Raw genomic sequence first — 12306 nt, 5'->3', positions numbered from 1 at the left:
ATATGTTTTTTGTTGACTGAAATATTGATGTATTTTTCCCCCGTTACAGTGACCGCGCGGAGTCTAACACGGTGCAATACGTGCAATTCTGAAATAATGTGCTTCCAAAGAACGAATAAAGTTTTGTTACTGGCAATGCTTGGTAGTTTTGTCTTGCGAAATAACTGGGTGGGTCGGAGGTGGAGTGAACGTGGATTGGGAATGACGATTAATAAAAGCCGAGCTCTTAGCGACGCCGCCTTAACTTGAATCCGTGTGTATACGGCGACGTAGTCGCAGCTCCCATCCCGCGCACCCTCTTCGGGCCGGACCCGAGACCCGCGTTGGTCGCCGAAAATCTTCGTTGTGTTTCCTGCAGCCTTAAAAAGGGACACCAACGAGAAAAATCGGTTGGGGTGTACTGCAGTAAAGTATGCTTCTACAATACCAAAGAGGCCACTCTTATACTGCCACAGGAAGCTTGGCGAGCTAGAAACTTGGACGCAAGAACGAAACACTGGCGACGACGCTGCCTTGACTTTCCCACACCAGCTTGCCGTGACGTCATGGATTCTGGGGGCGTCTGCTGGGGTGCAGTTGATTTTTTGTTAAAGGTGGACTATATTGTAGTTCAAATTCAAGAACATATGATAATAGCAGCGACACTACGGAAAATACGAGAAAATACATTGACATACGTGACCTCACACTGACACACCTGCAGTGTGGTTCCTGCGCGAAATAAAACTAAAAAAAAAAAAAAGTGGATGTTTGACCTTTAGTTTCTCTTCAAGGAATCAGGCTATTACCACGAAATTAACCAAAATGGCGTTCTGAAAGAAAAGCTTTATCGATCTGAAGTTTACTGTTTCTCTTGCGTATGCCTTTAGAGTGAGGAACACGGCTACTCGATTCGATTCGGATGCCTCATCATTGTCGCTGTTGCGTCACCGCCCTCTTACCCGCCGTGGTTGCTTAGTGGCTATGGTGTTGGGCTGCTAAGCACGAGGTCGCGGGATCGAATCCCGGCCACGGCGGCCGCATTTCGATGGGGGCGAAACGCGAGAACACTCGTGTACTTAGATTTAGGTGCATGTTAAAGAACCCCAGGTGGTCCAAATTTTCGGAGTCCTCCACTACGGCGTGCCTCATAATCAGATCGTGGTTTTGGCACGTAAAAACCCACAACATTTAGTCACCGCCCCCCCCTCCAGCATCAGACGGCTACTTTTGTGGGTGCGTCGGGGCTTCTTTCGTCTGCATGAAAAGAGGCACCCGACGTTCACCAGATTCGGACCTTGTATGCGCGCCTCTTCCAGTAAGAGGCGGGACTACGCTATCTTCCACAGGCGATAAAATCTCTCTCTCTCTCTCTCTCTCTCTCTCTCTCGCATATATATATATATATATATATATATATATATATATATATATATATATATATATTGTAGCGGCGTGACTATCGCGTCGAAATCCAGTGAAGAAGAAGATGGCTCGCGTGCAGGTAGCGCAAGAATAGAGCACGTTGGTGGCGCTCGACCTAAACGGCTGCGGTGTCGGCCGTTCCCCGAGATCCCACTGCACCATGGCTGGCCGGCCGAAATAAACCGTGGCCACGGCGGCTACCTCTTGGCGCCGCCTCCAACAAATTCCGGGTCACCACTTTGTGGGTGGGCTCGGTCGTCCAGGTCGCCACTTTGTGGGAGGCGGCGCGAAGAGGTAGCTGCCGTGGCCACAGTTTGTTTATTGGAGTATTTAGCCACTAAGCAACCAAGGCGGGTTTGGTATAGTCAAAATTATCCTGGAGTACCCCGCTACGGCGTGCCTCATAATCGAATCGTAGTCTTAGCACGTAAAAATCCCAGAATGCAATTAAGATTAAGTAAGCGGAAGTGAACGTTATTATCGATGAAGAAATAACGCGAGTGCATGCAACACACTTTTTTTTTTCTTTTGCCGATTGTATTTTTTTTTTTGCGCGTTTTAAGAAAATATAGAAGCGCCCCTATAAACTTCCTTACTGCAGATAACACTACTTGACAATGCCATTTACCACATATTTAAGCGATTTAGTTTCATAGTCGGTAACGCACGATTTCATAAGTTTAATAATGGCAACGCCGAAACCACGAGTTTCGTGTATGCGTAACTTATAGGCTAAACAATAATTAAAAGACAAAAAATCAAGCGGTCCTACACGTTGCAGCATACGTGTAACACGTGCAATATTACAGCGTGAGATGGTGTTGAACTGTTACGTTGAAGTACACCTTATAATGAAATTGTCGACAAAAATATAGAAAGAAAGAAACCAAAAGTTGGGTGTTTGTATAAAGTGCGATGAACGTACGATACGCGAAATTTGTGAATAACAGAAAAAAGGAAACGCGCAGCCCATATAGACACAGGCCTCGGAGAAAGGGTGAGGTTGGGTGGGGCGAATATGACGCTCCGAAAAAGGCGGGGAAGTATTGCCGTTACACTTGAGCAACAGCCGTATTATCGCTCATTCAGGAAGCCTCGACGTCTGGTCCGGATTTCGGGCCGACGCGGAAGGGGCGGCGTGTGGAGGCACGGCGGGGCGGAAAAACGGGAACAGTTCTCCAATGTATAGTCGGGCCGGGCGTCCTTCGGCCTCTTCGCTTGCCACTTCATTGTCGTATCTTTGCAGGCGCAAGTTGGAATCGGCTAGCGCAAGACAGGGGTCTGCAGGAAGAGGCCTTCGTCCTGCAGTGGACATAAAAATAGGCTGCTGATTATGATGATGGTGATTATGGTACTTACAGTCAGGTAGATACAACCATAGAGTTACTATACTGACTCTAGAGGACAAGCTATCCATAGGACCCATGCATTGAAATTGGGAACCGCAAGAGCGCCGCCATGTTGCTACGCGCCGAGGTTGCCAGTTCCTGATGCGCTTGCTAGACTTGGTGACAGTAGTCAGTTTTAATCTGGCGACCGTAGCAGCGTAGCCAGCATAGCAGTTGGTTCTTAATTCTATGGCGTAGCAGCATGGCGTCTCGCTTATAGTGTGGTGATGTGGTGTGCGTGCATCCGTGTGTTTGGGCTGTTTATTCTATGTTGCGAGATGGTGTGGGTGTGGTCGATGTTGGCCGTGCAGATGGCAGTTATGCAACCGAAGGATGATCCTGTTGAAGTTTCCGGCGGTATGCGGTTTTCAGCGGTCACGCCTGTTACAGGAGTGTCACTCGACGAGGTTAACGGTTAGGAGCTCGAAGCTGTGGTCAGATTCCTCGTTGGCGTTCCGTAATTCTCTTCGCACGGGCGCAGTATATTGCAGAAGCTGCTGTCGCGATCTATCGTCGCGACGATTTTTTTTTTCTATTATTACAAGTACTGATCCAGCTGTAAGGCACATGTAACCGACCAACGGAAGTCTCAGGAGAGCACCTGAGATTATAATAAAGCAGACGGCGCAGGAACTCCAGGGCACCCAAGGGACGGGAGGGGGGGGGGGGGGGGGGGAATCAAAGCTCTAAGCAGAACGGTACGTAGGTTGGGGCCGCCGAGGCAGGTGTGTGCCAGGAAGTGTTCGCACGGACAGCTCTCCTAGCACGCGCAGCGGTGCCTCGCAAGGTCGAGATACTTTAAAAGCACCTGCGCCCATGATCTTTCTTTTGCCTCGGTGCAGTGAGCAAGATTAACCAGAATAATATGGAGGGCATCCGGTGCAGTCGCGAATGCGAGTCATGGCAAATGTAGCTCGCGTCGCCTGGCGTGTGTACTAATATCAGAGTTAGTTGTATGAACTTTATGCATAATACGTTTTGTTACGGTACCTTAAAGGAATGGGTCTATAGGACGGTGTAGGTAAATTTTTTCGTACCGCCCTAATCCTATACCCCCCCCCCCCCCCCTACAAACACACACATACCCCCTTTTTTTCCTATATGTATACATAAATTCATTCCCATGACCGATTGACAAGTTCAAGTTGTCAACTTGTCAATAACTGCCAGGAATTACTGTAATAAACACAATTCCACGATCATATCGTGTTTATTTTTTATTGTAACACTGAGAACTACATAGAACCTTATTTTGTATATGTGAGAGAAGTATAGGCCTTTTGCACATGTGGATATCACAAGCTTAATCCAATGTGCAATACATAGGCAAAGCAGCTGCTACAATGAACTGCATTGAGGGCCACACAACACATACGTAATTAAAGGTGCAAAATATAGAGGGAAGCTTCAAAATACGCTCTGTAGCACTGCAAAGTATAACGTTTATGTGTACACTAAATGTTCAAAAAAGCAATGCATCAATGTCCCATTTGCCTTCAAGTTTATTATCAAGTTCAAGTTTACTGAAGTTTATTATGAGCATATATATGTACAACAGGAATCTGCTGACACACCCGCAGTCAAGGTGGCGGTTCGAGGTGTGCTGGCTGCCTAAATGTAAGAAAAAGAAAGAAATTAGATTAATGTCAATACCGAAGCTATTGCTTCTTGCCTCTTACCTTCATTTGCCTCCACGGCCTCTTGGCTTGCGGATTCTGCATGAGGGAGCTGCTGTGGCTAGGCGTAGGCATTGTCTAAGCAAAAAGAAAAGGCCATTCAAATGGGGAATTATGGAAATAAATGCAGTTGTTATGTCTGCTTCTTGCACTCTTTCTGCCTAAAAGTTTTCAAACATAGTGTCCAGAATACACCAGCACTTTGACTGCTTTTGCTTTTTACCTGCAAGTGTTGCTGTGAGATCCTTAGCATGGCTGCGTGCAGCATTGTAACACTTGGTAGAGGCATTTGAAGTGGTAGCCAAAAATATAAAGAATCATCCTTGTCTGCATGAATGCTTTCAATTTCTAAATGCAGTGGTAACTATCACTACTGGTGCAAGGCCCCCCACATCTATGCGGCAAGTGCCATAGCTCGACACTGAATTTTTCCTTTAGTCTTTCACAAGGCGTCTGATATGTCTACATTAGATGTGATCCGTTTCTTTTTATTTATCCCAGTGTGGAGAGAGCATCATTAAATTGAGAACTACATAGAACCTTATTTTGTATATGTGAGAATTGTTTTTTTTTTATTTTTGCGTGTCTTGTTTTTTGGTTTGTTTCTGAATTTATCAAGCAGCAGCCTCATGATGCTAAAGTGACTTATGTAATGACAATCATCAGCTTTTGTTTTGCAGAAAAACAACGCATTTCCTGGCCCATTGTTTGCCATCCCATCACCCGAGTAATTTTGCAGAGTATTCTACCTATATTGACTTGCTTGACCTCCACTAAAGAGTCTTGCATTTTCAAATACCATTCTTTCTTAAAATCATTCGACACTTCTCATAATTTCTGTACCTTGGGCTTCTGATACTATGTATTCACCATTTTTGCTTGTTGTTTTTGAGTAGAGTTGTCTTCTTTAATTTAGAGCTTAAATTTTACCTTTGGAACACACAGAAGGGCTTGCCATTGCATATCTGCATAACAGGGAAACATGTTTCATTAAACATTTGCAATATCCAATAGAAGATTGATGAATGTAGCTTGCAGTGTGATTGGACTGAATGAGCCATAATAGTAACTCATCTCACTTGATAAATTAAAGCGCATATTAGTGTGATGTAGAACATATGTTACACTAACGTGGTGAGTTCTCTTGCTTATACAGCAAAATAATCGGCGCGCGAGAAAAAAAGTTATTTTTGCATACTCATTGTACACACTAAATTAAGGAAAATGAGCTGGAGCTGTCCACATGATCTACTTATTTTACCTGCGAGTATACTCAACAAAAATGTGTCTCAGCTGCTTAGTGGTATTTGAGATTGTCAGTATTGCACATGTGCGTGTTGTGTAAAATAATTGTATTTTGAAAATGCTTGTAGGGATCTGATGTGCATATCTGCAGCTTATGGATACATGTAAAAGACTCGGCATCAAGCGCAAGTGAGCGGCCCCACAGGCCCGGAGTCGATCATGCAAACAGATTCGCTGCACAAATTTGTGACCAGAAAAGATATATGCCACATGAAATGACATGCAAGGAAGTGTTGAAAATATTGCACAGTTAATAAAACGCCTACGCTATTGATATGTGGGTTCATGCACTCGATTCCGTCCTTATTAAGCACTCGCCTCTTGGTTGCTTCGTGGCACAGAAATACTCAGAATCGGGCTGTTTTTCTGCTGTGGCCTTTGTAGAAGCATGATTGTTCAAAGTGCAACAATTACACAGATTCTATGGCTTGCTTGTGGATTCGCCAGTACAATTCCGGTGCGCTGGTCTAGCAATTTCCTACTGAAGGGAAACCTGAAAATAAAAACACCGCTCCGCATGTAAAAAAAGTTCTCTACTGTGACGCTTCTCAAACGATTGTGATGCATCACAAGAGCTGTCTACTCGCGTGATGTTCTGAACAAGAAGATACATTCGTTTACTTACATGTGAAGGTATATGCCAGAGCACTTCGGGGCTTGGGTGGCACAAAAGGCATGAATGTGCCATAGCGTCCGATGTTGATGCGCGATAGCATGCCAAACCTAAACTGTACGAAACTACTACGCATCCAAAAATCAAATTCGAAACCGAAATTCGTGTCATCCTTTATTCCATAAATGCGTACATCGTGATTTACATAAGTCACGCACTTATCAATCGCTTTCTGTAAACTTAATATTAACGCATCGCCTTCATAAAGCCATCAGGTATGCGTTTTTAGATGACAAAGCATAAGGTGACTTGTACTTGTTTTCAGCTCTCTCAATAATAACTGCGCTGGCCACATTGACCAGTAGCAACAGGGCGGCGCCCTAGCGGTTCCCACTTTTTCGGGCCAGCTTTTCCTCTAGAGTTTATTATACTAACTCTATGGATACAACCGTTGGACTATCGCCGCAACGTGCTTTGAGGCCAAGATGCCTCATCGCAGTGCGATCGCCGCGCGCTTGGTTTCATTATTTCAGCTTGAGTAAATGCAGGAGTTTCCAACCCACGTCAAGCGTCGGGCTGCATATAGCATCGCGCACGTGACAGTGTGGCGTCGCCAAAGGTTCAGGCAACGTAGGGACGATGACGTACATGGCTGAATGCTCGGGAAGGCCATGCGGGTTGCATACGAGGCATGTTGAGGCGCTTGAGTTACTGGATTGCCGTCTGACAGCAGCGCTGTATTAAGGAGAGGGGGGGGGCTAAGGAGCCATGCAGCCCAGGGACTTCACTCCGAGAGCAGGGAAAAAGGGCCCATTGCTTAATATTGGAACTACTGGAACTTCGGACGACACGTATGAAGCAAGAAAAGCCGGAGGATACTGGGTCCCCGCCTAATGTAACTTCGTTTAGACCCATCAGCCAGAGGCCGTTTTCCGAGCGGTCAGATGCAAAGATTGCCAAACGGAGTCGCGGAACCACACTGCGGCCACTGTGTCTAACTGGGCAGCACTGGAGTGCGCAATCTCGGAGGCCACGGCAGCACATGGCATCCAAAACCGAAACTGACCTAAACTGACCCTCGTGTAGTTCCCATAGTGCCCTTGACGCTACAAGTGGTCCAAACAGTGGTCCAAATATCCAAACAGTAGTGGTCCAAACAAAGCCAGGCGTTTTCGGAAAGCAGAATGCAGATAAAGTGAACCAGTTGTTGGTGTTTCACAGCAGCAAACGCTTCGATCAAATTTTCTAATTTCCCTTATAATTATAATGACGTTTTCTTTTACTACGCCAATTAAAAAAAAAGCCGGCTCATTGGGTGTTTCGGCGGCCGCTGAGAAATGGAAAGACTCGTTAACTGTTCATCAGGTAATTAAATTAATTTTGGGAATAATGGAAAAGCAGAATTGAAGCCCTGCCACCAGATAATCACTTGAAAAAAAAATAAGAGGAAGGAAATAACACGCGTGAAAAATCGCACGCGTGACGCTGGTCGCTGAAAAAAATCCGCGTTTTTCACGCAGTTTCAGAGCGAAGAGCGAGCGACGAGCGTAAATGCGGGACAAAGAGAATAAAAGCGCACATTTCTTCAGCCTGCAGCGAACTTGCGATATTTTTGTGCTCGTTCTCCCCCCCCCCCCCCCCCCCCAACCTTGGGATTGGTTACATATAGCCAGGTCTTAAATTCTGCTATTCCAATGTGCCCTAAAAGTGCAGCATAAAAGTTTAAAAAATTAACCTTATTAGATTATTAACTTATTAACTAGCGTTTCTCTTTAATAATCGCCACCGAAGCACCGAACGCAACTGTAGGGCCTTCAGGAAGCTGGCTCAGCCTGATTTTTCTTCATTAGAACGGTCATGCGAACGAGGGGAGATTCTTAATGGGAGGGGGTTGAAAATATGGGATGAAGTGCAGCACAGTAACTGTCTCTCCGTTGAGGACACCTCAACCGCGCTGCACAGGGGGAAAAGGGGATGGAAAGAAGTCATGCGAACGAAGGCCCGCCTGTCGCTTTGTGTACGGCGCCAACAGCGGAGGCGGCGAGCGCGGTGCGCCGGAATGCCCCGCGCCCCACGCAGTTGGTGCTCGGCCACGTGCGCTCGGTCCACGTGGTCACGTGTTCCGATAGTCGCCTTACTGGCTACGTTTGTGTTCTGTGTGCTGTAAAAGTAATGCTAATGCATTACTGTCGCATGAATTCCATTGATCACACTTTGTTCGTTTTTAACTTGGTGCAGTTGAAACGAAGCCTGGGGTGTATTCCAGACGTGTAGCGCTGGGGTAGTGGAACCGACCAAGAGGGGAAAGGCAGAGGGGGGGGGGGGGGGGGGCTGCGTGAGAATCAGGCCAGGGCCCCCATTTTCCCTAATCCTGTCCTGCCTAACGGTCTCCTGTGGTTCGGCATGCTGGAAAACTTATGGTATCAAAACTAAAGCGTTAAGAGCGCTAAGTCAAATTTAAAAAATAGATGTCGAGCACTTCCCATAACAGTGGCCTCTCAGTCATGGTTTAAATAACTAGTCGAAAATAATACTAATGACTGTGGCTCTCCGCCAGAGTACCAAGAGTATGCGCCAATTATGGACGCCACCCTGAAGCTTACAGGAACAGTGTACTGGAACAAGTAGAATGACGATGTTAAAAATATTCGCTTTGTGTTTTTGTTTCACGGTCGTTTAAATATGTCCGTTTCACCACGAGATATGCCAGAACTGCCATGACGAGGCTGGCTGCTTTGTGCTCCCCTTTTGAAACTGTTACACCTATTTGTTGCATATTACTTCACACATATTACTTCAATTTTATTTTGCAGCCTTGTTACTCACGTTACCTCCTGAAGTTTGTTATTTTTTTTGTCATTGTCGTTATCGTAGTACAAGCCAGCCTAGCACATACCACGTACGACGCCGTCGCGCCACTTTCGCGAGACGATTTTTTCGTAAATTGCTCCATTATTGATGCTATACGTCGACGATGCAGCATATCGAGGCTTTCGGCGAAAATGTTATGAAGTGCGCTGTTCTCTCGCTTCCGGTCTTTTCACTCCCCTCCTCCGTTCCCCAGACCCATTTTGATTCCCATAGGCGGATCAGGTGATGAGCACATGATCTACATGTACTTAATGGGCGATCCTCTCTATGCGAGTTCTGCATCAGCATGAGTCACAGGTGGTTTCGGTGTTGTGTTTCGTACTCCGAGGAATATCGCTGTCATATGCCCCTGACGTCGCGTTACCGACGGCGGACAGGGAAGAAAAGAAAGGAAAGAGTGCGCGATGGAGAAACCGCGAGTGAATTGTGCGTGACGCCAGGAAATCGGATCTGCCTGCTCATCAGCCCTGCGTCATCTGCGATACGTTTGTCGGGCACACGCGCTCCTTTTGTTCGTAGCTGAAAAGGCGTCAAGCGCTCGAAAGCTTTTTCGCCTATGTCAGCGCCGCAGTGCAGAGTGCTGCGAGTGGAGAAAATATACTGTTAAGACATTCTATTTGGCCATATATACTCGGTGATTTCCGGCCACGGAGAGCATACGTTTGTACCGAAAAAAAAAAAAAAGTTATTTGATTCAAAATTATTTAGTATAGTAATTCATTCGGAATTGGCTTGCTGAACTTTCCGCAACTGGGAAACTTCGCTTCTGGACGTACGATGATATGGGTTTCATGCCGTTTTAGGCGCTTAAATCGGCATTTCGAGGTATCAAACTCGGCGCATCAAAAATTTCACGTAGGCCTGTTCACGGGGATAAATATGCGCCGCCACCAAATGAACAGGACGAGCGATATATAGTCCTGCATACGTTCCCTTTGTGTGGTTTGTTTTTATTTGCTCACTTGTTATTGTTTACGAAGCAGTGCACTGTGTGCCGTACGCACAGGCAACCTGGCTGCCCAAGCCGCTCCCCACAATGCGTGAGGTTGGCATCGCCGCGATGGCGGCAAGGATACACGCCGCTGAAATCCGAGCTGAGGCGCACGTACAGAGCAGCTGCGCTTCCCGCTGCTTGATACGGGATGTACGCGAGCGGTTCATCGCGTGACTCGAGTTTTGTGCCACCATCCACCATGTTTGTCGGCGTCACTGCTGGCGCTTGACGATATGTTAGACAGAAGGTGTTCGCATCCGTGTAGTACTGCCCGTATTGGAAGGAGCGAAATCCGGTGAGTATTGCATCCGGTGCATCGGGGTCTGCGCAAAAAAAAAGAAGGAAAAAAAAAAACTTCGTGATCACCTTGTGTCATTCGTACATGTCAGGTCCACAACACAATGGAAACTATATCAGTGAAATCTGCATTGGCCGCGAATATTAAAGGCCTTGCAGGAGAGAGAAAGAGAGAGATTAACTTTATTTTACAGATGGCTCTTTGGTGAATCTTGCAAGGAACGACTCGGGCAAAAACCCTTGCAGGGATCCATCGATTGATCCTAACCAATGCATCGATCACTGTTCAGACTCCAAGAACAAGGAAAGTTCTGGCAACCCTTTTTATGTGGGAGTAACTGAGTGTCTCGTATTAAACTTTATTTTGGAGATGAGAGCTTATCTGCCGCTACAGGAGTATGAACTACAAGAAAGGGAGCTAACCGAGGGGCCCGATTTTTATTAATCGTATCATAAGAAGCCAACAAACAAAGACACCAAGGACAACACAGGGGAAATTACTTGTACTTACTACTTGAATTAAAGAAAGGATAAATTAATGGAAGTGAAAGTGGATGAAAAAGCAACTTGCCGCAGGTGGGGAACGATCCCAAGTCTTCGCATTGCGCGTGCGATGCTCTAACCAATTGAGCTACCGCGGCGCCGTTTTCCCATCCACTTTCCGGGGTATTTATGTGTTACTGCTAGAACTAACCCTGGGAGTGTTAGCCAGCACCAGCCACTCACAAACTTTGGCTGCGGATGTGGAACATCCTTCCTGCCGCAGGCGTTACGAGTACGTGATTTTGTTCAGGTGAAGGCAACTGGTCATTAAACCCACACATGCTACCTGAAGGCATCAATGTTGCCGGATTCGAGACCTTCGTTAAGTGATGAACGAGAAGAAAGGGGGTTAACCGAGGGGGACCGATTTTTATTAATCATATCATAAGAAGCCAACAAACAATGACGCCAAGGACAACATAGGATGTTCCACATCTGCCGCCAAGGTTTGTGAGTGGCTGGTGCTGGCTAACACTCCCAGGGTTAGTTCTAGCAGTAACACATAAATACCCCGGAAAGTGGATGGGAAAACGGCGCCGCGGTAGCTCAATTGGTTAGAGCATCGCACGCGCAATGCGAAGACGTGGGATCGTTCCCCACCTGCGGCAAGTTGCTTTTTCATCCACTTTCAATTCCATTAATTTATCCTTTCTTTAATTCAAGTAGTAAGTACAAGTAATTTCCCCTGTGTTGTCCTTGGTGTCTTTGTTTGTTGGCTTCTTATGATACTACTGGAGCATGGTCACACTTAGTGGGCACAGTAAACTTACTTAATCGGAGAGTATGAGAACTCTCGAAAGTGTAAGTTAAATACAAAAAGTAATAGAAACGCAGTTGCTTGTGCATAGACGTCACTCAACGCGAAGTGAACAGTAATCTAAGGTTCTGCTCCTGTGAACTGAGACAAGTGATAAATTTTGCGTGATGTGATGAGTGTATTAAAGTTTGCTATAAGTGCTTACCACTTCATAACAGCAGCACTTAAAGTTCGCGCTTTAGTTAGACAAAATAATTGTTAACGGCGTGAGTATGAACCAGGAAAAATATAAATGAATCAATGAATGAACAAATAAATAAATAAACAAGTAAATAAGTAGCCCTGAATACCGTTACATATCTTTACTGGCTGTTTGACACCCTATTGAATAAGCGCCGTTATTTTGGTGAGCAGCGCGCGGTTCATGTAGCGCTATCATTTTTACGTTTTATGGAAAT

At 45.9% G+C, this 12306-nt stretch overlaps 1 long non-coding RNA gene and 2 other non-coding genes across 3 annotated transcripts; 1 reads left to right on the top strand and 2 right to left on the bottom strand.

Moving 5' to 3' along the window:
* Positions 1 to 4012: 4012 nt before the first annotated feature.
* LOC129380751 (uncharacterized) lies at positions 4013 to 6500 on the bottom strand. The gene is made up of 3 exons (XR_008608923.1): positions 6399 to 6500; positions 4472 to 6266; positions 4013 to 4403 (listed from the first exon to the last, which is right to left on the bottom strand). It is a non-coding gene; the product is annotated as an uncharacterized lncRNA (long non-coding RNA).
* Positions 6501 to 11116: 4616 nt separating this feature from the next.
* TRNAA-CGC (transfer RNA alanine (anticodon CGC)) lies at positions 11117 to 11189 on the bottom strand. The gene has a single exon. It is a non-coding gene; the product is annotated as a tRNA-Ala (tRNA).
* Positions 11190 to 11626: 437 nt separating this feature from the next.
* TRNAA-CGC (transfer RNA alanine (anticodon CGC)) lies at positions 11627 to 11699 on the top strand. Its single transcript has one exon. It is a non-coding gene; the product is annotated as a tRNA-Ala (tRNA).
* Positions 11700 to 12306: the final 607 nt, after the last annotated feature.

This window comes from Dermacentor andersoni, chromosome 1 (genome assembly GCF_023375885.2).
Source record: "Dermacentor andersoni chromosome 1, qqDerAnde1_hic_scaffold, whole genome shotgun sequence".
NCBI lineage: Eukaryota > Metazoa > Arthropoda > Arachnida > Ixodida > Ixodidae > Dermacentor > Dermacentor andersoni.
Note: the sequence above shows the minus strand (reverse complement) of the source record. Positions and strands in the feature narration are given on the sequence as shown.